Genomic DNA, 27,500 nt, shown 5'->3' with positions numbered 1-27,500 from the left:
CCTTATAATGTGGTTCTTTGAAACTGCTCTATTGCTAAAAGGGGCCTCTCTCCTTATCCCGATGAACAGGCTGTAGAGAAAGGAGGGGGTCTTATTGCATTCTACGCTAGCAAAGCTGCAAGTCTTGTAGATTTGCAATTTAGGGTTTATGGAATTAGTGGTTTAGCACAGATAAGAATATATCTTGAAATAATATGCAAAAATGATGGCTTAACAGACATTGATAGGTCATAGATCTAAAAAAGTGTTTGCACAGACTTTGGCCTTGAAAAAACAAGAGACTCTGGAAAACTGCTTGGAATAGCATATTTAGAAGTCAGATACAGGTCAGAGCCTGGTTAGTGCATCTTTTAAGGGATAAATAATTCTAATGAAAACTATTACCACTTAAACTTAGTGAAACTAATTGACTTAAATACTGCACGAGACAATCTTTTGTCAAATCCTCTGTTAGACAATGGTATATGGAATTAAAACTGACTCATTAACAAAATGATGAAACAATATGAGGTTAAAAGAAACACATGCCTTTAATTTAGCAAAATATAATGAATTAGAAGATGATGTCACATATTAAGAACATCTCTCATATATAACACATATAAAAATAGTGTTTTGCATGCACATATAAACAGTAGTGTTTTTATATTATATTATAAACCAAGATCCTGGGAACTTTGGTTCACTTAACTTTTCAGATAAAGGAGGGGCTCGGAGGAAAACAAGGAATGAGATCATAGAGTTGGACACATGTGAAGTTTTGAATTCATTCAGTACATGACACCTATTCATTCTGAAAAGTTAGTCCGGAACTTTTGAAAACCATTATTCGTAAAAGGGATAAGAGCTGTCTCACCAGATTAATGATTGGATTTAATTGAGGCGTCCCATGTATTCCAATGGGACGAAAAACCTATATAACTCCTAAGTAATTACAATGGAGTACCACACTCATCCCAGACAGGGTAAGGTGGTCCATCTTCTGCAAACTTTAAATACATAAGTCTGTCAATTTCTTGGGTGCTATATTAGTCATCTGGATATATTGCGGGTCAAGAGCGTAATAAAAATACCCCACAAGGAGTAGTAACATCTCTGTCCTCCTAACGTCTCCCCTGAGATAAGAGTGTATACTGAGCTAAATGGAACAGAGTACGTACAGAAATCTGAACCTACGGATTTTGTGACAGTAAGCAAACTTGTTAAATTTGCATATCTCCCAGCTGTCTCTCTGATGTATAGCTGTGCTCACTTCTTTATTAAACGTGAGTTTAAACTGTTATTATTATTATTATTATTAATATTATTACCTCTGACCGTATAACCTGGCATCATTCACTCCTGTTCCTGGAAGAATGGCCTCCAGCTGAGGTAGTTTCATCAGTAATTTCTTGTAACTGTTTTTAAACTAGATGACCACTACATCGTGTCTAAAGGTATAATTGCAAGAACTGTGTAGTTCTGTATTCCTAATAATCATTGAGTGCAATTCTTAAACCCTAACTCTGACCCTAGCCCCGAGTATTAAGCCCCCTCCTCTGAGGTGTCAGTTGCATTCCGCGCTGTGATACGAAACGGGACCCTGGTCAACCTGCAAGTCTTTTGGTATGCTGGCCAATCCGGAGGGCTCAACATCATAGGTAACATGTCAGTATTTGCATATCTTTCCCAGCCGGTTTGAAGGTGCAGATGTGCAGACTTCTTTATTCAGCCGCTTTCTGCAAACGTGATATCCTCAGAGTTTGTAACCCTCTGCGTGTTGATTGTGGACAACCATGCATATACGCAGAGCAAATGGAAACAATTGGACTATGCTTGACACACCACAAGACCAATCGCTCTTTAGCCACTCGCTGCACATAGAGGCGCATCAGCTAAGCACCGTGCGTTCGTTAGGGCAGCACATATACTAAAATTGCAACGATACAGAGAAGATTAGCATGGCCCCAAATGGAGATTAGATAAAGGGGTATTCAGAACAGAAAATAGGAGGGTCTGGACCAGCTTCCCAGTAATGTTTTTGAAGCTGACACCCGGGGATCCTTCAAGAAGCTGCATGATGAGATTCTGGGGTCAATAAGCTACTAACAACCTATTGAGCAAGATGGGCTGAATGGCCTCCTCTCGTTTGTAAACTTTCTTATGCTCTTATGTTCTTAACACTAACCCCGGCTATTAAGCCTATCTCCTTCTGAGGTGCAGTAACATTCTGCACCAACAGAGGGGGTGGGACCCTGGTCAACCTTCTACGTAACGGGTCAGTATTTGCATATCTCCCAGCTGTCTCTCTGATGTATAGCTGTGCTCACTTCTTTATTAAACGTGAGTTTAAACTGTTATTCTTATTATTAATAATATTATTACCTCTGACCGTATAACCTGGCATCCTTCACTCCTGTTCCTGGAAGAATGGCCTCCAGCTGAGGTAGTTTCATCAGTTATTTCTTGTAACTGTTTTTAAACTAGATGACCACTACATCGTGTCTAAAGGTATAATTGCAAGAACTGTGTAGTTCTGTATTCCTAATAATCATTGAGTGCAATTATTAAACCCTAACTCTGACCCTAGCCCCGAGTATTAAGCCCCCTCCTCTGAGGTGTCAGTTGCATTCCGCGCTGTGATACGAAACGGGACCCTGGTCAACCTGCAAGTCTTTTGGTATGCTGGCCAATCCGGAGGGCTCAACATCATAGGTAACATGTCAGTATTTGCATATCTTTCCCAGCCGGTTTGAAGGTGCAGACTTCTTTATTCCGCCACTTTCTGCAAACGTGATATCCTCAGAGTTTGTAACCCTCTGCGTGTTGATTGTGGACAACCATGCATATACGCAGAGCAAATGGAAACAATTGGACTATGCTTGACACACCACAAGACCAATCGCTCTTTAGCCACTCGCTGCACATAGAGGCGTATCAGCTAAGCACCGTGCGTTCGTTAGGGCAGCACATATACTAAAATTGGAACGATACAGAGAAGATTAGCATGGCCCCAAATGGAGATTAGATAAAGGGGTATTCAGAACAGAAAATAGGAGGGTCTGGACCAGCTTCCCAGTAATGTTTTTGAAGCTGACACCCGGGGATCCTTCAAGAAGCTGCATGATGAGATTCTGGGGTCAATAAGCTACTAACAACCTATCGAGCAAGATGGGCTGAATGGCCTCCTCTCGTTTGTAAACTTTCTTATGTTCTTATGTTCTTAACACTAACCCCGGCTATTACGCCTATCTCCTTCTGAGGTGCAGTAACATTCTGCACCAACAGAGGGGGTGGGACCCTGGTCAACCTTCTACGTAACGGGTCAGTATTTGCATATCTCCCAGCTGTCTCTCTGATGTATAGCTGTGCTCACTTCTTTATTAAACGTGAGTTTAAACTGTTATTCTTATTATTAATAATATTATTACCTCTGACCGTATAACCTGGCATCCTTCACTCCTGTTCCTGGAAGAATGGCCTCCAGCTGAGGTAGTTTCATCAGTTATTTCTTGTAACTGTTTTTAAACTAGATGACCACTACATCGTGTCTAAAGGTATAATTGCAAGAACTGTGTAGTTCTGTATTCCTAATAATCATTGAGTGCAATTATTAAACCCTAACTCTGACCCTAGCCCCGAGTATTAAGCCCCCTCCTCTGAGGTGTCAGTTGCATTCCGCGCTGTGATACGAAACGGGACCCTGGTCAACCTGCAAGTCTTTTGGTATGCTGGCCAATCCGGAGGGCTCAACATCATAGGTAACATGTCAGTATTTGCATATCTTTCCCAGCCGGTTTGAAGGTGCAGATGTGCAGACTTCTTTATTCAGCCGCTTTCTGCAAACGTGATATCCTCAGAGTTTGTAACCCTCTGCGTGTTGATTGTGGACAACCATGCATATACGCAGAGCAATTGGAAACAATTGGACTATGCTTGACACACCACAACACCAATCGCTCTTTAGCCACTCGCTGTACATAGAGGCGCGTATCAGGTAAGCACCGTGTGTTCGCTACGGCAGCACATATACTAAAATTGGAACGATACAGAGAAGATTAGCATGGCCCCTGGAGATTAGATAAAGGGGTATTCAGAACAGAAAATAGGAGGGTCTGGACCAGCTTCCCAGTAATGTTTTTGAAGCTGACACCCGGGGATCCTTCAAGAAGCTGCATGATGAGATTCTGGGGTCAATAAGCTACTAACAACCTATTGAGCAAGATGGGCTGAATGGCCTCCTCTCGTTTGTAAACTTTCTTATGCTCTTATGTTCTTAACACTAACCCCGGCTATTAAGCCTATCTCCTTCTGAGGTGCAGTAACATTCTGCACCAACAGAGGGGGTGGGACCCTGGTCAACCTTCTACGTAACGGGTCAGTATTTGCATATCTCCCAGCTGTCTCTCTGATGTATAGCTGTGCTCACTTCTTTATTAAACGTGAGTTTAAACTGTTATTCTTATTATTAATAATATTATTACCTCTGACCGTATAACCTGGCATCCTTCACTCCTGTTCCTGGAAGAATGGCCTCCAGCTGAGGTAGTTTCATCAGTTATTTCTTGTAACTGTTTTTAAACTAGATGACCACTACATCGTGTCTAAAGGTATAATTGCAAGAACTGTGTAGTTCTGTATTCCTAATAATCATTGAGTGCAATTCTTAAACCCTAACTCTGACCCTAGCCCCGAGTATTAAGCCCCCTCCTCTGAGGTGTCAGTTGCATTCCGCGCTGTGATACGAAACGGGACCCTGGTCAACCTGCAAGTCTTTTGGTATGCTGGCCAATCCGGAGGGCTCAACATCATAGGTAACATGTCAGTATTTGCATATCTTTCCCAGCCGGTTTGAAGGTGCAGATGTGCAGACTTCTTTATTCAGCCGCTTTCTGCAAACGTGATATCCTCAGAGTTTGTAACCCTCTGCGTGTTGATTGTGGACAACCATGCATATACGCAGAGCAATTGGAAACAATTGGACTATGCTTGACACACCACAACACCAATCGCTCTTTAGCCACTCGCTGTACATAGAGGCGCGTATCAGGTAAGCACCGTGTGTTCGCTACGGCAGCACATATACTAAAATTGGAACGATACAGAGAAGATTAGCATGGCCCCAAATGGAGATTAGATAAAGGGGTATTCAGAACAGAAAATAGGAGGGTCTGGACCAGCTTCCCAGTAATGTTTTTGAAGCTGACACCCGGGGATCCTTCAAGAAGCTGCATGATGAGATTCTGGGGTCAATAAGCTACTAACAACCTATTGAGCAAGATGGGCTGAATGGCCTCCTCTCGTTTGTAAACTTTCTTATGCTCTTATGTTCTTAACACTAACCCCGGCTATTAAGCCTATCTCCTTCTGAGGTGCAGTAACATTCTGCACCAACAGAGGGGGTGGGACCCTGGTCAACCTTCTACGTAACGGGTCAGTATTTGCATATCTCCCAGCTGTCTCTCTGATGTATAGCTGTGCTCACTTCTTTATTAAACGTGAGTTTAAACTGTTATTCTTATTATTAATAATATTATTACCTCTGACCGTATAACCTGGCATCCTTCACTCCTGTTCCTGGAAGAATGGCCTCCAGCTGAGGTAGTTTCATCAGTTATTTCTTGTAACTGTTTTTAAACTAGATGACCACTACATCGTGTCTAAAGGTATAATTGCAAGAACTGTGTAGTTCTGTATTCCTAATAATCATTGAGTGCAATTATTAAACCCTAACTCTGACCCTAGCCCCGAGTATTAAGCCCCCTCCTCTGAGGTGTCAGTTGCATTCCGCGCTGTGATACGAAACGGGACCCTGGTCAACCTGCAAGTCTTTTGGTATGCTGGCCAATCCGGAGGGCTCAACATCATAGGTAACATGTCAGTATTTGCATATCTTTCCCAGCCGGTTTGAAGGTGCAGACTTCTTTATTCCGCCACTTTCTGCAAACGTGATATCCTCAGAGTTTGTAACCCTCTGCGTGTTGATTGTGGACAACCATGCATATACGCAGAGCAAATGGAAACAATTGGACTATGCTTGACACACCACAAGACCAATCGCTCTTTAGCCACTCGCTGCACATAGAGGCGCATCAGCTAAGCACCGTGCGTTCGTTAGGGCAGCACATATACTAAAATTGGAACGATACAGAGAAGATTAGCATGGCCCCAAATGGAGATTAGATAAAGGGGTATTCAGAACAGAAAATAGGAGGGTCTGGACCAGCTTCCCAGTAATGTTTTTGAAGCTGACACCCGGGGATCCTTCAAGAAGCTGCATGATGAGATTCTGGGGTCAATAAGCTACTAACAACCTATTGAGCAAGATGGGCTGAATGGCCTCCTCTCGTTTGTAAACTTTCTTATGCTCTTATGTTCTTAACACTAACCCCGGCTATTAAGCCTATCTCCTTCTGAGGTGCAGTAACATTCTGCACCAACAGAGGGGGTGGGACCCTGGTCAACCTTCTACGTAACGGGTCAGTATTTGCATATCTCCCAGCTGTCTCTCTGATGTATAGCTGTGCTCACTTCTTTATTAAACGTGAGTTTAAACTGTTATTCTTATTATTAATAATATTATTACCTCTGACCGTATAACCTGGCATCCTTCACTCCTGTTCCTGGAAGAATGGCCTCCAGCTGAGGTAGTTTCATCAGTAATTTCTTGTAACTGTTTTTAAACTAGATGACCACTACATCGTGTCTAAAGGTATAATTGCAAGAACTGTGTAGTTCTGTATTCCTAATAATCATTGAGTGCAATTATTAAACCCTAACTCTGACCCTAGCCCCGAGTATTAAGCCCCCTCCTCTGAGGTGTCAGTTGCATTCCGCGCTGTGATACGAAACGGGACCCTGGTCAACCTGCAAGTCTTTTGGTATGCTGGCCAATCCGGAGGGCTCAACATCATAGGTAACATGTCAGTATTTGCATATCTTTCCCAGCCGGTTTGAAGGTGCAGACTTCTTTATTCCGCCACTTTCTGCAAACGTGATATCCTCAGAGTTTGTAACCCTCTGCGTGTTGATTGTGGACAACCATGCATATACGCAGAGCAAATGGAAACAATTGGACTATGCTTGACACACCACAAGACCAATCGCTCTTTAGCCACTCGCTGCACATAGAGGCGCATCAGCTAAGCACCGTGCGTTCGTTAGGGCAGCACATATACTAAAATTGGAACGATACAGAGAAGATTAGCATGGCCCCAAATGGAGATTAGATAAAGGGGTATTCAGAACAGAAAATAGGAGGGTCTGGACCAGCTTCCCAGTAATGTTTTTGAAGCTGACACCCGGGGATCCTTCAAGAAGCTGCATGATGAGATTCTGGGGTCAATAAGCTACTAACAACCTATCGAGCAAGATGGGCTGAATGGCCTCCTCTCGTTTGTAAACTTTCTTATGTTCTTATGTTCTTAACACTAACCCCGGCTATTAAGCCTATCTCCTTCTGAGGTGCAGTAACATTCTGCACCAACAGAGGGGGTGGGACCCTGGTCAACCTTCTACGTAACGGGTCAGTATTTGCATATCTCCCAGCTGTCTCTCTGATGTATAGCTGTGCTCACTTCTTTATTAAACGTGAGTTTAAACTGTTATTCTTATTATTAATAATATTATTACCTCTGACCGTATAACCTGGCATCCTTCACTCCTGTTCCTGGAAGAATGGCCTCCAGCTGAGGTAGTTTCATCAGTAATTTCTTGTAACTGTTTTTAAACTAGATGACCACTACATCGTGTCTAAAGGTATAATTGCAAGAACTGTGTAGTTCTGTATTCCTAATAATCATTGAGTGCAATTATTAAACCCTAACTCTGACCCTAGCCCCGAGTATTAAGCCCCCTCCTCTGAGGTGTCAGTTGCATTCCGCGCTGTGATACGAAACGGGACCCTGGTCAACCTGCAAGTCTTTTGGTATGCTGGCCAATCCGGAGGGCTCAACATCATAGGTAACATGTCAGTATTTGCATATCTTTCCCAGCCGGTTTGAAGGTGCAGACTTCTTTATTCCGCCACTTTCTGCAAACGTGATATCCTCAGAGTTTGTAACCCTCTGCGTGTTGATTGTGGACAACCATGCATATACGCAGAGCAAATGGAAACAATTGGACTATGCTTGGCACACCACAAGACCAATCGCTCTTTAGCCACTCGCTGCACATAGAGGCGCATCAGCTAAGCACCGTGCGTTCGTTAGGGCAGCACATATACTAAAATTGGAACGATACAGAGAAGATTAGCATGGCCCCAAATGGAGATTAGATAAAGGGGTATTCAGAACAGAAAATAGGAGGGTCTGGACCAGCTTCCCAGTAATGTTTTTGAAGCTGACACCCGGGGATCCTTCAAGAAGCTGCATGATGAGATTCTGGGGTCAATAAGCTACTAACAACCTATCGAGCAAGATGGGCTGAATGGCCTCCTCTCGTTTGTAAACTTTCTTATGTTCTTATGTTCTTAACACTAACCCCGGCTATTAAGCCTATCTCCTTCTGAGGTGCAGTAACATTCTGCACCAACAGAGGGGGTGGGACCCTGGTCAACCTTCTACGTAACGGGTCAGTATTTGCATATCTCCCAGCTGTCTCTCTGATGTATAGCTGTGCTCACTTCTTTATTAAACGTGAGTTTAAACTGTTATTCTTATTATTAATAATATTATTACCTCTGACCGTATAACCTGGCATCCTTCACTCCTGTTCCTGGAAGAATGGCCTCCAGCTGAGGTAGTTTCATCAGTTATTTCTTGTAACTGTTTTTAAACTAGATGACCACTACATCGTGTCTAAAGGTATAATTGCAAGAACTGTGTAGTTCTGTATTCCTAATAATCATTGAGTGCAATTATTAAACCCTAACTCTGACCCTAGCCCCGAGTATTAAGCCCCCTCCTCTGAGGTGTCAGTTGCATTCCGCGCTGTGATACGAAACGGGAACCTGGTCAACCTGCAAGTCTTTTGGTATGCTGGCCAATCCGGAGGGCTCAACATCATAGGTAACATGTCAGTATTTGCATATCTTTCCCAGCCGGTTTGAAGGTGCAGATGTGCAGACTTCTTTATTCAGCCGCTTTCTGCAAACGTGATATCCTCAGAGTTTGTAACCCTCTGCGTGTTGATTGTGGACAACCATGCATATACGCAGAGCAATTGGAAACAATTGGACTATGCTTGACACACCACAACACCAATCGCTCTTTAGCCACTCGCTGTACATAGAGGCGCGTATCAGGTAAGCACCGTGTGTTCGCTACGGCAGCACATATACTAAAATTGGAACGATACAGAGAAGATTAGCATGGCCCCTGCGCAAGGATGACACGCAAATTCGTGAAGCGTTCCACATTTTGGTCTTTTTTGTCGTTGGGAATAGTACTGTACCTGCCTTGGAATAACTACCCTGGTAGAACCCGAAACATTGAAGCTGAACCTGAACCCCAATCCTTATCCAAGCCCAAAACCAAACCCAAACCCTAATTTGATTAGAGGAGCACCCTCAAAATGGAGCGAGGTAACCAGTGGTGTACCACAGGGATCAGTATTAGGACCTCTGCTATTCCTAATCCACGTTAATGATTTAGATTCTGGTATAGTAATGTCACAGGTGACAGTGAACTAGTTATTCCATGTAGTAAAACATTGGACTCCTTTGCATGGAGGATCTCAGTAAGCTACAGTGCACGGTTCATCAACTGATTCAGATTCATTTATGTTAAGTTTGCTACTGAAGATGTGGAAAAGAACAGTAATTGAGTGCCCAAAAATATGAATCACAGTGAGTTTTGACCTCCTTTAGAATTCTGGATGGAGCGCATACCTTGCAAAATGACCCGGTGTGAACAAAAGGAAATATATAGAAGTAATATGTACAGCTAAACGTGTCCAAGTATCTTATAGGAATGAAGTCAGACCATGGAAATCCACACCTGTGCTGGAGAAACATTGGATCAAGGGACTTCTTGTGGAAACAACTAGAGCGAAACCTGGTACAGAAGCTGAATCCTGCTGGGAACACATGGATATGCTGGACATGTCCTAGGCGATTTCAAATATGGAATGTACTTTGACATAAAAATGAAGTGTTAGAGGTTTTTTGAAGGAAGGATAAAGAGGGAGTATCCATGTACCGCCAGCAGGTGGCTCTCTTGCTCCATGAAATAGGTCAGTCTACACATGTTTTTAATTAAGTACTTAGTAATCTCGGAATAAAAAAGCACCATTCCGGCTAAAAGTGAACGTTAATCACACCTACAAACAAGATAAGAAAGAGATTCTTTACCACAAATAAATGAACATTAAAACTGAACAGCCAAGGTCTTAAGAAAAAACCTGTCTCAGCTGGATTTTGTATGAACAAAGAACAGGGTCAAGCCTAGTTCAGTCATTATAAAAAATATAAGAGTTGAATGCAGTTATACTGGCCTGTATTTGGATTTAAATCTTAGAGGGATTCACCAAAGAAATAAAGTGATATTATAAATTCTAGCAGCAACTGTTAAACTGAAGTAAAATAATTAAGTTTTTCTTGAAATGCCACATTCATAGTTAAAAAGGTTCAGTGATAATTTACACTGTTTATAGTTTATAATGGTCAAAGACTAGTAATTAGACACAAAGGTATTGTAAATTAATAAAATAAATGATTAAAACCTTTTTTAGACAGCATGGTATTTGAAACTAAAACTAATTATTTGATTTCATAAGATTAATAGTATGTTTTAAGTATTTGCTATAATAAGAAAACATATTATTTAAACTGACAAGTATTATTGCTTGTTCATGACTTTACTGTATTAATAAGAAGATTAAAAGCTGGAAGCAGTATTCGATTTAATTAAAAGGGAAAGTGGTACAGTTTATTTCTCCTTCTATTGAACAACAAGACCTCTAGACATTATGATATCCATTGAATTATAGAATTTTAAGGGTGTTGTGTTATGTTTTTGTGTTAAGTTTGTAATAATATACTATAATGTACCTTGTTGTTAATCCACTATACTATTGTCTAATGATGGTAGATGGAGTCCTTATAATGTGGTTCTTTGAAACTGCTCTATTGCTAAAAGGGGCCTCTCTCCTTATCCCGATGAACAGGCTGTAGAGAAAGGAGGGGGTCTTATTGCATTCTACGCTAGCAAAGCTGCAAGTCTTGTAGATTTGCAATTTAGGGTTTATGGAATTAGTGGTTTAGCACAGATAAGAATATATCTTGAAATAATATGCAAAAATGATGGCTTAACAGACATTGATAGGTCATAGATCTAAAAAAGTGTTTGCACAGACTTTGGCCTTGAAAAAACAAGAGACTCTGGAAAACTGCTTGGAATAGCATATTTAGAAGTCAGATACAGGTCAGAGCCTGGTTAGTGCATCTTTTAAGGGATAAATAATTCTAATGAAAACTATTACCACTTAAACTTAGTGAAACTAATTGACTTGAATACTGCACGAGACAATCTTTTGTCAAATCCTCTGTTAGACAATGGTATATGGAATTAAAACTGACTCATTAACAAAATGATGAAACAATATGAGGTTAAAAGAAACACATGCCTTTAATTTAGCAAAATATAATGAATTAGAAGATGATGTCACATATTAAGAACATCTCTCATATATAACACATATAAAAATAGTGTTTTGCATGCACATATAAACAGTAGTGTTTTTATATTATATTATAAACCAAGATCCTGGGAACTTTGGTTCACTTAACTTTTCAGATAAAGGAGGGGCTCGGAGGAAAACAAGGAATGAGATCATAGAGTTGGACACATGTGAAGTTTTGAATTCATTCAGTACATGACACCTATTCATTCTGAAAAGTTAGTCCGGAACTTTTGAAAACCATTATTCGTAAAAGGGATAAGAGCTGTCTCACCAGATTAATGATTGGATTTAATTGAGGCGTCCCATGTATTCCAATGGGACGAAAAACCTATATAACTCCTAAGTAATTACAATGGAGTACCACACTCATCCCAGACAGGGTAAGGTGGTCCATCTTCTGCAAACTTTAAATACATAAGTCTGTCAATTTCTTGGGTGCTATATTAGTCATCTGGATATATTGCGGGTCAAGAGCGTAATAAAAATACCCCACAAGGAGTAGTAACATCTCTGTCCTCCTAACGTCTCCCCTGAGATAAGAGTGTATACTGAGCTAAATGGAACAGAGTACGTACAGAAATCTGAACCTACGGATTTTGTGACAGTAAGCAAACTTGTTAAATTTGCATATCTCCCAGCTGTCTCTCTGATGTATAGCTGTGCTCACTTCTTTATTAAACGTGAGTTTAAACTGTTATTATTATTATTATTATTAATATTATTACCTCTGACCGTATAACCTGGCATCATTCACTCCTGTTCCTGGAAGAATGGCCTCCAGCTGAGGTAGTTTCATCAGTAATTTCTTGTAACTGTTTTTAAACTAGATGACCACTACATCGTGTCTAAAGGTATAATTGCAAGAACTGTGTAGTTCTGTATTCCTAATAATCATTGAGTGCAATTCTTAAACCCTAACTCTGACCCTAGCCCCGAGTATTAAGCCCCCTCCTCTGAGGTGTCAGTTGCATTCCGCGCTGTGATACGAAACGGGACCCTGGTCAACCTGCAAGTCTTTTGGTATGCTGGCCAATCCGGAGGGCTCAACATCATAGGTAACATGTCAGTATTTGCATATCTTTCCCAGCCGGTTTGAAGGTGCAGATGTGCAGACTTCTTTATTCAGCCGCTTTCTGCAAACGTGATATCCTCAGAGTTTGTAACCCTCTGCGTGTTGATTGTGGACAACCATGCATATACGCAGAGCAAATGGAAACAATTGGACTATGCTTGACACACCACAAGACCAATCGCTCTTTAGCCACTCGCTGCACATAGAGGCGCATCAGCTAAGCACCGTGCGTTCGTTAGGGCAGCACATATACTAAAATTGGAACGATACAGAGAAGATTAGCATGGCCCCAAATGGAGATTAGATAAAGGGGTATTCAGAACAGAAAATAGGAGGGTCTGGACCAGCTTCCCAGTAATGTTTTTGAAGCTGACACCCGGGGATCCTTCAAGAAGCTGCATGATGAGATTCTGGGGTCAATAAGCTACTAACAACCTATTGAGCAAGATGGGCTGAATGGCCTCCTCTCGTTTGTAAACTTTCTTATGCTCTTATGTTCTTAACACTAACCCCGGCTATTAAGCCTATCTCCTTCTGAGGTGCAGTAACATTCTGCACCAACAGAGGGGGTGGGACCCTGGTCAACCTTCTACGTAACGGGTCAGTATTTGCATATCTCCCAGCTGTCTCTCTGATGTATAGCTGTGCTCACTTCTTTATTAAACGTGAGTTTAAACTGTTATTCTTATTATTAATAATATTATTACCTCTGACCGTATAACCTGGCATCCTTCACTCCTGTTCCTGGAAGAATGGCCTCCAGCTGAGGTAGTTTCATCAGTAATTTCTTGTAACTGTTTTTAAACTAGATGACCACTACATCGTGTCTAAAGGTATAATTGCAAGAACTGTGTAGTTCTGTATTCCTAATAATCATTGAGTGCAATTATTAAACCCTAACTCTGACCCTAGCCCCGAGTATTAAGCCCCCTCCTCTGAGGTGTCAGTTGCATTCCGCGCTGTGATACGAAACGGGACCCTGGTCAACCTGCAAGTCTTTTGGTATGCTGGCCAATCCGGAGGGCTCAACATCATAGGTAACATGTCAGTATTTGCATATCTTTCCCAGCCGGTTTGAAGGTGCAGACTTCTTTATTCCGCCACTTTCTGCAAACGTGATATCCTCAGAGTTTGTAACCCTCTGCGTGTTGATTGTGGACAACCATGCATATACGCAGAGCAAATGGAAACAATTGGACTATGCTTGACACACCACAAGACCAATCGCTCTTTAGCCACTCGCTGCACATAGAGGCGCATCAGCTAAGCACCGTGCGTTCGTTAGGGCAGCACATATACTAAAATTGGAACGATACAGAGAAGATTAGCATGGCCCCAAATGGAGATTAGATAAAGGGGTATTCAGAACAGAAAATAGGAGGGTCTGGACCAGCTTCCCAGTAATGTTTTTGAAGCTGACACCCGGGGATCCTTCAAGAAGCTGCATGATGAGATTCTGGGGTCAATAAGCTACTAACAACCTATCGAGCAAGATGGGCTGAATGGCCTCCTCTCGTTTGTAAACTTTCTTATGTTCTTATGTTCTTAACACTAACCCCGGCTATTAAGCCTATCTCCTTCTGAGGTGCAGTAACATTCTGCACCAACAGAGGGGGTGGGACCCTGGTCAACCTTCTACGTAACGGGTCAGTATTTGCATATCTCCCAGCTGTCTCTCTGATGTATAGCTGTGCTCACTTCTTTATTAAACGTGAGTTTAAACTGTTATTCTTATTATTAATAATATTATTACCTCTGACCGTATAACCTGGCATCCTTCACTCCTGTTCCTGGAAGAATGGCCTCCAGCTGAGGTAGTTTCATCAGTAATTTCTTGTAACTGTTTTTAAACTAGATGACCACTACATCGTGTCTAAAGGTATAATTGCAAGAACTGTGTAGTTCTGTATTCCTAATAATCATTGAGTGCAATTATTAAACCCTAACTCTGACCCTAGCCCCGAGTATTAAGCCCCCTCCTCTGAGGTGTCAGTTGCATTCCGCGCTGTGATACGAAACGGGACCCTGGTCAACCTGCAAGTCTTTTGGTATGCTGGCCAATCCGGAGGGCTCAACATCATAGGTAACATGTCAGTATTTGCATATCTTTCCCAGCCGGTTTGAAGGTGCAGACTTCTTTATTCCGCCACTTTCTGCAAACGTGATATCCTCAGAGTTTGTAACCCTCTGCGTGTTGATTGTGGACAACCATGCATATACGCAGAGCAATTGGAAACAATTGGACTATGCTTGACACACCACAACACCAATCGCTCTTTAGCCACTCGCTGTACATAGAGGCGCGTATCAGGTAAGCACCGTGTGTTCGCTACGGCAGCACATATACTAAAATTGGAACGATACAGAGAAGATTAGCATGGCCCCTGCGCAAGGATGACACGCAAATTCGTGAAGCGTTCCACATTTTGGTCTTTTTTGTCGTTGGGAATAGTACTGTACCTGCCTTGGAATAACTACCCTGGTAGAACCCGAAACATTGAAGCTGAACCTGAACCCCAATCCTTATCCAAGCCCAAAACCAAACCCAAACCCTAATTTGATTAGAGGAGCACCCTCAAAATGGAGCGAGGTAACCAGTGGTGTACCACAGGGATCAGTATTAGGACCTCTGCTATTCCTAATCCACGTTAATGATTTAGATTCTGGTATAGTAATGTCACAGGTGACAGTGAACTAGTTATTCCATGTAGTAAAACATTGGACTCCTTTGCATGGAGGATCTCAGTAAGCTACAGTGCACGGTTCATCAACTGATTCAGATTCATTTATGTTAAGTTTGCTACTGAAGATGTGGAAAAGAACAGTAATTGAGTGCCCAAAAATATGAATCACAGTGAGTTTTGACCTCCTTTAGAATTCTGGATGGAGCGCATACCTTGCAAAATGACCCGGTGTGAACAAAAGGAAATATATAGAAGTAATATGTACAGCTAAACGTGTCCAAGTATCTTATAGGAATGAAGTCAGACCATGGAAATCCACACCTGTGCTGGAGAAACATTGGATCAAGGGACTTCTTGTGGAAACAACTAGAGCGAAACCTGGTACAGAAGCTGAATCCTGCTGGGAACACATGGATATGCTGGACATGTCCTAGGCGATTTCAAATATGGAATGTACTTTGACATAAAAATGAAGTGTTAGAGGTTTTTTGAAGGAAGGATAAAGAGGGAGTATCCATGTACCGCCAGCAGGTGGCTCTCTTGCTCCATGAAATAGGTCAGTCTACACATGTTTTTAATTAAGTACTTAGTAATCTCGGAATAAAAAAGCACCATTCCGGCTAAAAGTGAACGTTAATCACACCTACAAACAAGATAAGAAAGAGATTCTTTACCACAAATAAATGAACATTAAAACTGAACAGCCAAGGTCTTAAGAAAAAACCTGTCTCAGCTGGATTTTGTATGAACAAAGAACAGGGTCAAGCCTAGTTCAGTCATTATAAAAAATATAAGAGTTGAATGCAGTTATACTGGCCTGTATTTGGATTTAAATCTTAGAGGGATTCACCAAAGAAATAAAGTGATATTATAAATTCTAGCAGCAACTGTTAAACTGAAGTAAAATAATTAAGTTTTTCTTGAAATGCCACATTCATAGTTAAAAAGGTTCAGTGATAATTTACACTGTTTATAGTTTATAATGGTCAAAGACTAGTAATTAGACACAAAGGTATTGTAAATTAATAAAATAAATGATTAAAACCTTTTTTAGACAGCATGGTATTTGAAACTAAAACTAATTATTTGATTTCATAAGATTAATAGTATGTTTTAAGTATTTGCTATAATAAGAAAACATATTATTTAAACTGACAAGTATTATTGCTTGTTCATGACTTTACTGTATTAATAAGAAGATTAAAAGCTGGAAGCAGTATTCGATTTAATTAAAAGGGAAAGTGGTACAGTTTATTTCTCCTTCTATTGAACAACAAGACCTCTAGACATTATGATATCCATTGAATTATAGAATTTTAAGGGTGTTGTGTTATGTTTTTGTGTTAAGTTTGTAATAATATACTATAATGTACCTTGTTGTTAATCCACTATACTATTGTCTAATGATGGTAGATGGAGTCCTTATAATGTGGTTCTTTGAAACTGCTCTATTGCTAAAAGGGGCCTCTCTCCTTATCCCGATGAACAGGCTGTAGAGAAAGGAGGGGGTCTTATTGCATTCTACGCTAGCAAAGCTGCAAGTCTTGTAGATTTGCAATTTAGGGTTTATGGAATTAGTGGTTTAGCACAGATAAGAATATATCTTGAAATAATATGCAAAAATGATGGCTTAACAGACATTGATAGGTCATAGATCTAAAAAAGTGTTTGCACAGACTTTGGCCTTGAAAAAACAAGAGACTCTGGAAAACTGCTTGGAATAGCATATTTAGAAGTCAGATACAGGTCAGAGCCTGGTTAGTGCATCTTTTAAGGGATAAATAATTCTAATGAAAACTATTACCACTTAAACTTAGTGAAACTAATTGACTTGAATACTGCACGAGACAATCTTTTGTCAAATCCTCTGTTAGACAATGGTATATGGAATTAAAACTGACTCATTAACAAAATGATGAAACAATATGAGGTTAAAAGAAACACATGCCTTTAATTTAGCAAAATATAATGAATTAGAAGATGATGTCACATATTAAGAACATCTCTCATATATAACACATATAAAAATAGTGTTTTGCATGCACATATAAACAGTAGTGTTTTTATATTATATTATAAACCAAGATCCTGGGAACTTTGGTTCACTTAACTTTTCAGATAAAGGAGGGGCTCGGAGGAAAACAAGGAATGAGATCATAGAGTTGGACACATGTGAAGTTTTGAATTCATTCAGTACATGACACCTATTCATTCTGAAAAGTTAGTCCGGAACTTTTGAAAACCATTATTCGTAAAAGGGATAAGAGCTGTCTCACCAGATTAATGATTGGATTTAATTGAGGCGTCCCATGTATTCCAATGGGACGAAAAACCTATATAACTCCTAAGTAATTACAATGGAGTACCACACTCATCCCAGACAGGGTAAGGTGGTCCATCTTCTGCAAACTTTAAATACATAAGTCTGTCAATTTCTTGGGTGCTATATTAGTCATCTGGATATATTGCGGGTCAAGAGCGTAATAAAAATACCCCACAAGGAGTAGTAACATCTCTGTCCTCCTAACGTCTCCCCTGAGATAAGAGTGTATACTGAGCTAAATGGAACAGAGTACGTACAGAAATCTGAACCTACGGATTTTGTGACAGTAAGCAAACTTGTTAAATTTGCATATCTCCCAGCTGTCTCTCTGATGTATAGCTGTGCTCACTTCTTTATTAAACGTGAGTTTAAACTGTTATTATTATTATTATTATTAATATTATTACCTCTGACCGTATAACCTGGCATCATTCACTCCTGTTCCTGGAAGAATGGCCTCCAGCTGAGGTAGTTTCATCAGTAATTTCTTGTAACTGTTTTTAAACTAGATGACCACTACATCGTGTCTAAAGGTATAATTGCAAGAACTGTGTAGTTCTGTATTCCTAATAATCATTGAGTGCAATTCTTAAACCCTAACTCTGACCCTAGCCCCGAGTATTAAGCCCCCTCCTCTGAGGTGTCAGTTGCATTCCGCGCTGTGATACGAAACGGGACCCTGGTCAACCTGCAAGTCTTTTGGTATGCTGGCCAATCCGGAGGGCTCAACATCATAGGTAACATGTCAGTATTTGCATATCTTTCCCAGCCGGTTTGAAGGTGCAGATGTGCAGACTTCTTTATTCAGCCGCTTTCTGCAAACGTGATATCCTCAGAGTTTGTAACCCTCTGCGTGTTGATTGTGGACAACCATGCATATACGCAGAGCAAATGGAAACAATTGGACTATGCTTGACACACCACAAGACCAATCGCTCTTTAGCCACTCGCTGCACATAGAGGCGCATCAGCTAAGCACCGTGCGTTCGTTAGGGCAGCACATATACTAAAATTGGAACGATACAGAGAAGATTAGCATGGCCCCAAATGGAGATTAGATAAAGGGGTATTCAGAACAGAAAATAGGAGGGTCTGGACCAGCTTCCCAGTAATGTTTTTGAAGCTGACACCCGGGGATCCTTCAAGAAGCTGCATGATGAGATTCTGGGGTCAATAAGCTACTAACAACCTATTGAGCAAGATGGGCTGAATGGCCTCCTCTCGTTTGTAAACTTTCTTATGCTCTTATGTTCTTAACACTAACCCCGGCTATTAAGCCTATCTCCTTCTGAGGTGCAGTAACATTCTGCACCAACAGAGGGGGTGGGACCCTGGTCAACCTTCTACGTAACGGGTCAGTATTTGCATATCTCCCAGCTGTCTCTCTGATGTATAGCTGTGCTCACTTCTTTATTAAACGTGAGTTTAAACTGTTATTCTTATTATTAATAATATTATTACCTCTGACCGTATAACCTGGCATCCTTCACTCCTGTTCCTGGAAGAATGGCCTCCAGCTGAGGTAGTTTCATCAGTTATTTCTTGTAACTGTTTTTAAACTAGATGACCACTACATCGTGTCTAAAGGTATAATTGCAAGAACTGTGTAGTTCTGTATTCCTAATAATCATTGAGTGCAATTATTAAACCCTAACTCTGACCCTAGCCCCGAGTATTAAGCCCCCTCCTCTGAGGTGTCAGTTGCATTCCGCGCTGTGATACGAAACGGGACCCTGGTCAACCTGCAAGTCTTTTGGTATGCTGGCCAATCCGGAGGGCTCAACATCATAGGTAACATGTCAGTATTTGCATATCTTTCCCAGCCGGTTTGAAGGTGCAGACTTCTTTATTCCGCCGCTTTCTGCAAACGTGATATCCTCAGAGTTTGTAACCCTCTGCGTGTTGATTGTGGACAACCATGCATATACGCAGAGCAAATGGAAACAATTGGACTATGCTTGACACACCACAAGACCAATCGCTCTTTAGCCACTCGCTGCACATAGAGGCGCATCAGCTAAGCACCGTGCGTTCGTTAAGGCAGCACATATACTAAAATTGGAACGATACAGAGAAGATTAGCATGGCCCCAAATGGAGATTAGATAAAGGGGTATTCAGAACAGAAAATAGGAGGGTCTGGACCAGCTTCCCAGTAATGTTTTTGAAGCTGACACCCGGGGATCCTTCAAGAAGCTGCATGATGAGATTTTGGGGTCAATAAGCTACTAACAACCTATCGAGCAAGATGGGCTGAATGGCCTCCTCTCGTTTGTAAACTTTCTTATGTTCTTATGTTCTTAACACTAACCCCGGCTATTAAGCCTATCTCCTTCTGAGGTGCAGTAACATTCTGCACCAACAGAGGGGGTGGGACCCTGGTCAACCTTCTACGTAACGGGTCAGTATTTGCATATCTCCCAGCTGTCTCTCTGATGTATAGCTGTGCTCACTTCTTTATTAAACGTGAGTTTAAACTGTTATTCTTATTATTAATAATATTATTACCTCTGACCGTATAACCTGGCATCCTTCACTCCTGTTCCTGGAAGAATGGCCTCCAGCTGAGGTAGTTTCATCAGTTATTTCTTGTAACTGTTTTTAAACTAGATGACCACTACATCGTGTCTAAAGGTATAATTGCAAGAACTGTGTAGTTCTGTATTCCTAATAATCATTGAGTGCAATTATTAAACCCTAACTCTGACCCTAGCCCCGAGTATTAAGCCCCCTCCTCTGAGGTGTCAGTTGCATTCCGCGCTGTGATACGAAACGGGACCCTGGTCAACCTGCAAGTCTTTTGGTATGCTGGCCAATCCGGAGGGCTCAACATCATAGGTAACATGTCAGTATTTGCATATCTTTCCCAGCCGGTTTGAAGGTGCAGATGTGCAGACTTCTTTATTCAGCCGCTTTCTGCAAACGTGATATCCTCAGAGTTTGTAACCCTCTGCGTGTTGATTGTGGACAACCATGCATATACGCAGAGCAATTGGAAACAATTGGACTATGCTTGACACACCACAACACCAATCGCTCTTTAGCCACTCACTGTACATAGAGGCGCGTATCAGGTAAGCACCGTGTGTTCGCTACGGCAGCACATATACTAAAATTGGAACGATACAGAGAAGATTAGCATGGCCCCAAATGGAGATTAGATAAAGGGGTATTCAGAACAGAAAATAGGAGGGTCTGGACCAGCTTCCCAGTAATGTTTTTGAAGCTGACACCCGGGGATCCTTCAAGAAGCTGCATGATGAGATTCTGGGGTCAATAAGCTACTAACAACCTATTGAGCAAGATGGGCTGAATGGCCTCCTCTCGTTTGTAAACTTTCTTATGCTCTTATGTTCTTAACACTAACCCCGGCTATTAAGCCTATCTCCTTCTGAGGTGCAGTAACATTCTGCACCAACAGAGGGGGTGGGACCCTGGTCAACCTTCTACGTAACGGGTCAGTATTTGCATATCTCCCAGCTGTCTCTCTGATGTATAGCTGTGCTCACTTCTTTATTAAACGTGAGTTTAAACTGTTATTCTTATTATTAATAATATTATTACCTCTGACCGTATAACCTGGCATCCTTCACTCCTGTTCCTGGAAGAATGGCCTCCAGCTGAGGTAGTTTCATCAGTTATTTCTTGTAACTGTTTTTAAACTAGATGACCACTACATCGTGTCTAAAGGTATAATTGCAAGAACTGTGTAGTTCTGTATTCCTAATAATCATTGAGTGCAATTATTAAACCCTAACTCTGACCCTAGCCCCGAGTATTAAGCCCCCTCCTCTGAGGTGTCAGTTGCATTCCGCGCTGTGATACGAAACGGGACCCTGGTCAACCTGCAAGTCTTTTGGTATGCTGGCCAATCCGGAGGGCTCAACATCATAGGTAACATGTCAGTATTTGCATATCTTTCCCAGCCGGTTTGAAGGTGCAGACTTCTTTATTCCGCCACTTTCTGCAAACGTGATATCCTCAGAGTTTGTAACCCTCTGCGTGTTGATTGTGGACAACCATGCATATACGCAGAGCAAATGGAAACAATTGGACTATGCTTGACACACCACAAGACCAATCGCTCTTTAGCCACTCGCTGCACATAGAGGCGCATCAGCTAAGCACCGTGCGTTCGTTAGGGCAGCACATATACTAAAATTGGAACGATACAGAGAAGATTAGCATGGCCCCAAATGGAGATTAGATAAAGGGGTATTCAGAACAGAAAATAGGAGGGTCTGGACCAGCTTCCCAGTAATGTTTTTGAAGCTGACACCCGGGGATCCTTCAAGAAGCTGCATGATGAGATTCTGGGGTCAATAAGCTACTAACAACCTATCGAGCAAGATGGGCTGAATGGCCTCCTCTCGTTTGTAAACTTTCTTATGTTCTTATGTTCTTAACACTAACCCCGGCTATTAAGCCTATCTCCTTCTGAGGTGCAGTAACATTCTGCACCAACAGAGGGGGTGGGACCCTGGTCAACCTTCTACGTAACGGGTCAGTATTTGCATATCTCCCAGCTGTCTCTCTGATGTATAGCTGTGCTCACTTCTTTATTAAACGTGAGTTTAAACTGTTATTCTTATTATTAATAATATTATTACCTCTGACCGTATAACCTGGCATCCTTCACTCCTGTTCCTGGAAGAATGGCCTCCAGCTGAGGTAGTTTCATCAGTAATTTCTTGTAACTGTTTTTAAACTAGATGACCACTACATCGTGTCTAAAGGTATAATTGCAAGAACTGTGTAGTTCTGTATTCCTAATAATCATTGAGTGCAATTATTAAACCCTAACTCTGACCCTAGCCCCGAGTATTAAGCCCCCTCCTCTGAGGTGTCAGTTGCATTCCGCGCTGTGATACGAAACGGGACCCTGGTCAACCTGCAAGTCTTTTGGTATGCTGGCCAATCCGGAGGGCTCAACATCATAGGTAACATGTCAGTATTTGCATATCTTTCCCAGCCGGTTTGAAGGTGCAGACTTCTTTATTCCGCCACTTTCTGCAAACGTGATATCCTCAGAGTTTGTAACCCTCTGCGTGTTGATTGTGGACAACCATGCATATACGCAGAGCAAATGGAAACAATTGGACTATGCTTGACACACCACAAGACCAATCGCTCTTTAGCCACTCGCTGCACATAGAGGCGCATCAGCTAAGCACCGTGCGTTCGTTAGGGCAGCACATATACTAAAATTGGAACGATACAGAGAAGATTAGCATGGCCCCAAATGGAGATTAGATAAAGGGGTATTCAGAACAGAAAATAGGAGGGTCTGGACCAGCTTCCCAGTAATGTTTTTGAAGCTGACACCCGGGGATCCTTCAAGAAGCTGCATGATGAGATTCTGGGGTCAATAAGCTACTAACAACCTATCGAGCAAGATGGGCTGAATGGCCTCCTCTCGTTTGTAAACTTTCTTATGTTCTTATGTTCTTAACACTAACCCCGGCTATTAAGCCTATCTCCTTCTGAGGTGCAGTAACATTCTGCACCAACAGAGGGGGTGGGACCCTGGTCAACCTTCTACGTAACGGGTCAGTATTTGCATATCTCCCAGCTGTCTCTCTGATGTATAGCTGTGCTCACTTCTTTATTAAACGTGAGTTTAAACTGTTATTCTTATTATTAATAATATTATTACCTCTGACCGTATAACCTGGCATCCTTCACTCCTGTTCCTGGAAGAATGGCCTCCAGCTGAGGTAGTTTCATCAGTTATTTCTTGTAACTGTTTTTAAACTAGATGACCACTACATCGTGTCTAAAGGTATAATTGCAAGAACTGTGTAGTTCTGTATTCCTAATAATCATTGAGTGCAATTATTAAACCCTAACTCTGACCCTAGCCCCGAGTATTAAGCCCCCTCCTCTGAGGTGTCAGTTGCATTCCGCGCTGTGATACGAAACGGGAACCTGGTCAACCTGCAAGTCTTTTGGTATGCTGGCCAATCCGGAGGGCTCAACATCATAGGTAACATGTCAGTATTTGCATATCTTTCCCAGCCGGTTTGAAGGTGCAGATGTGCAGACTTCTTTATTCAGCCGCTTTCTGCAAACGTGATATCCTCAGAGTTTGTAACCCTCTGCGTGTTGATTGTGGACAACCATGCATATACGCAGAGCAATTGGAAACAATTGGACTATGCTTGACACACCACAACACCAATCGCTCTTTAGCCACTCGCTGTACATAGAGGCGCGTATCAGGTAAGCACCGTGTGTTCGCTACGGCAGCACATATACTAAAATTGGAACGATACAGAGAAGATTAGCATGGCCCCTGCGCAAGGATGACACGCAAATTCGTGAAGCGTTCCACATTTTGGTCTTTTTTGTCGTTGGGAATAGTACTGTACCTGCCTTGGAATAACTACCCTGGTAGAACCCGAAACATTGAAGCTGAACCTGAACCCCAATCCTTATCCAAGCCCAAAACCAAACCCAAACCCTAATTTGATTAGAGGAGCACCCTCAAAATGGAGCGAGGTAACCAGTGGTGTACCACAGGGATCAGTATTAGGACCTCTGCTATTCCTAATCCACGTTAATGATTTAGATTCTGGTATAGTAATGTCACAGGTGACAGTGAACTAGTTATTCCATGTAGTAAAACATTGGACTCCTTTGCATGGAGGATCTCAGTAAGCTACAGTGCACGGTTCATCAACTGATTCAGATTCATTTATGTTAAGTTTGCTACTGAAGATGTGGAAAAGAACAGTAATTGAGTGCCCAAAAATATGAATCACAGTGAGTTTTGACCTCCTTTAGAATTCTGGATGGAGCGCATACCTTGCAAAATGACCCGGTGTGAACAAAAGGAAATATATAGAAGTAATATGTACAGCTAAACGTGTCCAAGTATCTTATAGGAATGAAGTCAGACCATGGAAATCCACACCTGTGCTGGAGAAACATTGGATCAAGGGACTTCTTGTGGAAACAACTAGAGCGAAACCTGGTACAGAAGCTGAATCCTGCTGGGAACACATGGATATGCTGGACATGTCCTAGGCGATTTCAAATATGGAATGTACTTTGACATAAAAATGAAGTGTTAGAGGTTTTTTGAAGGAAGGATAAAGAGGGAGTATCCATGTACCGCCAGCAGGTGGCTCTCTTGCTCCATGAAATAGGTCAGTCTACACATGTTTTTAATTAAGTACTTAGTAATCTCGGAATAAAAAAGCACCATTCCGGCTAAAAGTGAACGTTAATCACACCTACAAACAAGATAAGAAAGAGATTCTTTACCACAAATAAATGAACATTAAAACTGAACAGCCAAGGTCTTAAGAAAAAACCTGTCTCAGCTGGATTTTGTATGAACAAAGAACAGGGTCAAGCCTAGTTCAGTCATTATAAAAAATATAAGAGTTGAATGCAGTTATACTGGCCTGTATTTGGATTTAAATCTTAGAGGGATTCACCAAAGAAATAAAGTGATATTATAAATTCTAGCAGCAACTGTTAAACTGAAGTAAAATAATTAAGTTTTTCTTGAAATGCCACATTCATAGTTAAAAAGGTTCAGTGATAATTTACACTGTTTATAGTTTATAATGGTCAAAGACTAGTAATTAGACACAAAGGTATTGTAAATTAATAAAATAAATGATTAAAACCTTTTTTAGACAGCATGGTATTTGAAACTAAAACTAATTATTTGATTTCATAAGATTAATAGTATGTTTTAAGTATTTGCTATAATAAGAAAACATATTATTTAAACTGACAAGTATTATTGCTTGTTCATGACTTTACTGTATTAATAAGAAGATTAAAAGCTGGAAGCAGTATTCGATTTAATTAAAAGGGAAAGTGGTACAGTTTATTTCTCCTTCTATTGAACAACAAGACCTCTAGACATTATGATATCCATTGAATTATAGAATTTTAAGGGTGTTGTGTTATGTTTTTGTGTTAAGTTTGTAATAATATACTATAATGTACCTTGTTGTTAATCCACTATACTATTGTCTAATGATGGTAGATGGAGTCCTTATAATGTGGTTCTTTGAAACTGCTCTATTGCTAAAAGGGGCCTCTCTCCTTATCCCGATGAACAGGCTGTAGAGAAAGGAGGGGGTCTTATTGCATTCTACGCTAGCAAAGCTGCAAGTCTTGTAGATTTGCAATTTAGGGTTTATGGAATTAGTGGTTTAGCACAGATAAGAATATATCTTGAAATAATATGCAAAAATGATGGCTTAACAGACATTGATAGGTCATAGATCTAAAAAAGTGTTTGCACAGACTTTGGCCTTGAAAAAACAAGAGACTCTGGAAAACTGCTTGGAATAGCATATTTAGAAGTCAGATACAGGTCAGAGCCTGGTTAGTGCATCTTTTAAGGGATAAATAATTCTAATGAAAACTATTACCACTTAAACTTAGTGAAACTAATTGACTTGAATACTGCACGAGACAATCTTTTGTCAAATCCTCTGTTAGACAATGGTATATGGAATTAAAACTGACTCATTAACAAAATGATGAAACAATATGAGGTTAAAAGAAACACATGCCTTTAATTTAGCAAAATATAATGAATTAGAAGATGATGTCACATATTAAGAACATCTCTCATATATAACACATATAAAAATAGTGTTTTGCATGCACATATAAACAGTAGTGTTTTTATATTATATTATAAACCAAGATCCTGGGAACTTTGGTTCACTTAACTTTTCAGATAAAGGAGGGGCTCGGAGGAAAACAAGGAATGAGATCATAGAGTTGGACACATGTGAAGTTTTGAATTCATTCAGTACATGACACCTATTCATTCTGAAAAGTTAGTCCGGAACTTTTGAAAACCATTATTCGTAAAAGGGATAAGAGCTGTCTCACCAGATTAATGATTGGATTTAATTGAGGCGTCCCATGTATTCCAATGGGACGAAAAACCTATATAACTCCTAAGTAATTACAATGGAGTACCACACTCATCCCAGACAGAGTAAGGTGGTCCATCTTCTGCAAACTTTAAATACATAAGTCTGTCAATTTCTTGGGTGCTATATTAGTCATCTGGATATATTGCGGGTCAAGAGCGTAATAAAAATACCCCACAAGGAGTAGTAACATCTCTGTCCTCCTAACGTCTCCCCTGAGATAAGAGTGTATACTGAGCTAAATGGAACAGAGTACGTACAGAAATCTGAACCTACGGATTTTGTGACAGTAAGCAAACTTGTTAAATTTGCATATCTCCCAGCTGTCTCTCTGATGTATAGCTGTGCTCACTTCTTTATTAAACGTGAGTTTAAACTGTTATTCTTATTATTAATAATATTATTACCTCTGACCGTATAACCTGGCATCCTTCACTCCTGTTCCTGGAAGAATGGCCTCCAGCTGAGGTAGTTTCATCAGTTATTTCTTGTAACTGTTTTTAAACTAGATGACCACTACATCGTGTCTAAAGGTATAATTGCAAGAACTGTGTAGTTCTGTATTCCTAATAATCATTGAGTGCAATTATTAAACCCTAACTCTGACCCTAGCCCCGAGTATTAAGCCCCCTCCTCTGAGGTGTCAGTTGCATTCCGCGCTGTGATACGAAACGGGACCCTGGTCAACCTGCAAGTCTTTTGGTATGCTGGCCAATCCGGAGGGCTCAACATCATAGGTAACATGTCAGTATTTGCATATCTTTCCCAGCCGGTTTGAAGGTGCAGACTTCTTTATTCCGCCACTTTCTGCAAACGTGATATCCTCAGAGTTTGTAACCCTCTGCGTGTTGATTGTGGACAACCATGCATATACGCAGAGCAAATGGAAACAATTGGACTATGCTT

The 27,500-nt window shown here is 40.9% G+C and overlaps 3 non-coding genes and 14 pseudogenes across 3 annotated transcripts; all 17 read left to right on the top strand.

Moving 5' to 3' along the window:
- Nucleotides 1-1,883: 1,883 nt before the first annotated feature.
- Nucleotides 1,884-1,948, top strand: LOC131707430 (U6 spliceosomal RNA; annotated as a pseudogene).
- A 981-nt stretch (nt 1,949-2,929) lies between these two features.
- On the top strand, nt 2,930-2,994 carry LOC131707407 (U6 spliceosomal RNA; annotated as a pseudogene).
- Nucleotides 2,995-3,987: 993 nt separating this feature from the next.
- Nucleotides 3,988-4,052, top strand: LOC131707371 (U6 spliceosomal RNA; annotated as a pseudogene).
- Nucleotides 4,053-5,040: 988 nt separating this feature from the next.
- Nucleotides 5,041-5,103, top strand: LOC131707377 (U6 spliceosomal RNA; annotated as a pseudogene).
- A 981-nt stretch (nt 5,104-6,084) lies between these two features.
- On the top strand, nt 6,085-6,149 carry LOC131707406 (U6 spliceosomal RNA; annotated as a pseudogene).
- A 981-nt stretch (nt 6,150-7,130) lies between these two features.
- Nucleotides 7,131-7,195, top strand: LOC131707404 (U6 spliceosomal RNA; annotated as a pseudogene).
- Nucleotides 7,196-8,176: 981 nt separating this feature from the next.
- On the top strand, nt 8,177-8,241 carry LOC131707403 (U6 spliceosomal RNA; annotated as a pseudogene).
- A 993-nt stretch (nt 8,242-9,234) lies between these two features.
- Nucleotides 9,235-9,341, top strand: LOC131707451 (U6 spliceosomal RNA). The gene has a single exon (XR_009311184.1). It is a non-coding gene; the product is annotated as a U6 spliceosomal RNA (small nuclear RNA).
- Nucleotides 9,342-12,899: 3,558 nt separating this feature from the next.
- Nucleotides 12,900-12,964, top strand: LOC131707402 (U6 spliceosomal RNA; annotated as a pseudogene).
- Nucleotides 12,965-13,945: 981 nt separating this feature from the next.
- On the top strand, nt 13,946-14,010 carry LOC131707401 (U6 spliceosomal RNA; annotated as a pseudogene).
- A 985-nt stretch (nt 14,011-14,995) lies between these two features.
- LOC131707450 (U6 spliceosomal RNA) lies at nt 14,996-15,102 on the top strand. The gene has a single exon (XR_009311182.1). It is a non-coding gene; the product is annotated as a U6 spliceosomal RNA (small nuclear RNA).
- A 3,558-nt stretch (nt 15,103-18,660) lies between these two features.
- LOC131707400 (U6 spliceosomal RNA) lies at nt 18,661-18,725 on the top strand (annotated as a pseudogene).
- A 981-nt stretch (nt 18,726-19,706) lies between these two features.
- On the top strand, nt 19,707-19,771 carry LOC131707429 (U6 spliceosomal RNA; annotated as a pseudogene).
- Nucleotides 19,772-20,764: 993 nt separating this feature from the next.
- LOC131707376 (U6 spliceosomal RNA) lies at nt 20,765-20,827 on the top strand (annotated as a pseudogene).
- Nucleotides 20,828-21,808: 981 nt separating this feature from the next.
- LOC131707399 (U6 spliceosomal RNA) lies at nt 21,809-21,873 on the top strand (annotated as a pseudogene).
- A 981-nt stretch (nt 21,874-22,854) lies between these two features.
- Nucleotides 22,855-22,919, top strand: LOC131707398 (U6 spliceosomal RNA; annotated as a pseudogene).
- Nucleotides 22,920-23,912: 993 nt separating this feature from the next.
- Nucleotides 23,913-24,019, top strand: LOC131707449 (U6 spliceosomal RNA). Its single transcript, XR_009311181.1, has one exon. It is a non-coding gene; the product is annotated as a U6 spliceosomal RNA (small nuclear RNA).
- Nucleotides 24,020-27,500: the final 3,481 nt, after the last annotated feature.

Source organism: Acipenser ruthenus, chromosome 39 (genome assembly GCF_902713425.1).
Source record: "Acipenser ruthenus chromosome 39, fAciRut3.2 maternal haplotype, whole genome shotgun sequence".
Lineage (NCBI taxonomy): Eukaryota > Metazoa > Chordata > Actinopteri > Acipenseriformes > Acipenseridae > Acipenser > Acipenser ruthenus.
Note: the sequence above shows the minus strand (reverse complement) of the source record. Positions and strands in the feature narration are given on the sequence as shown.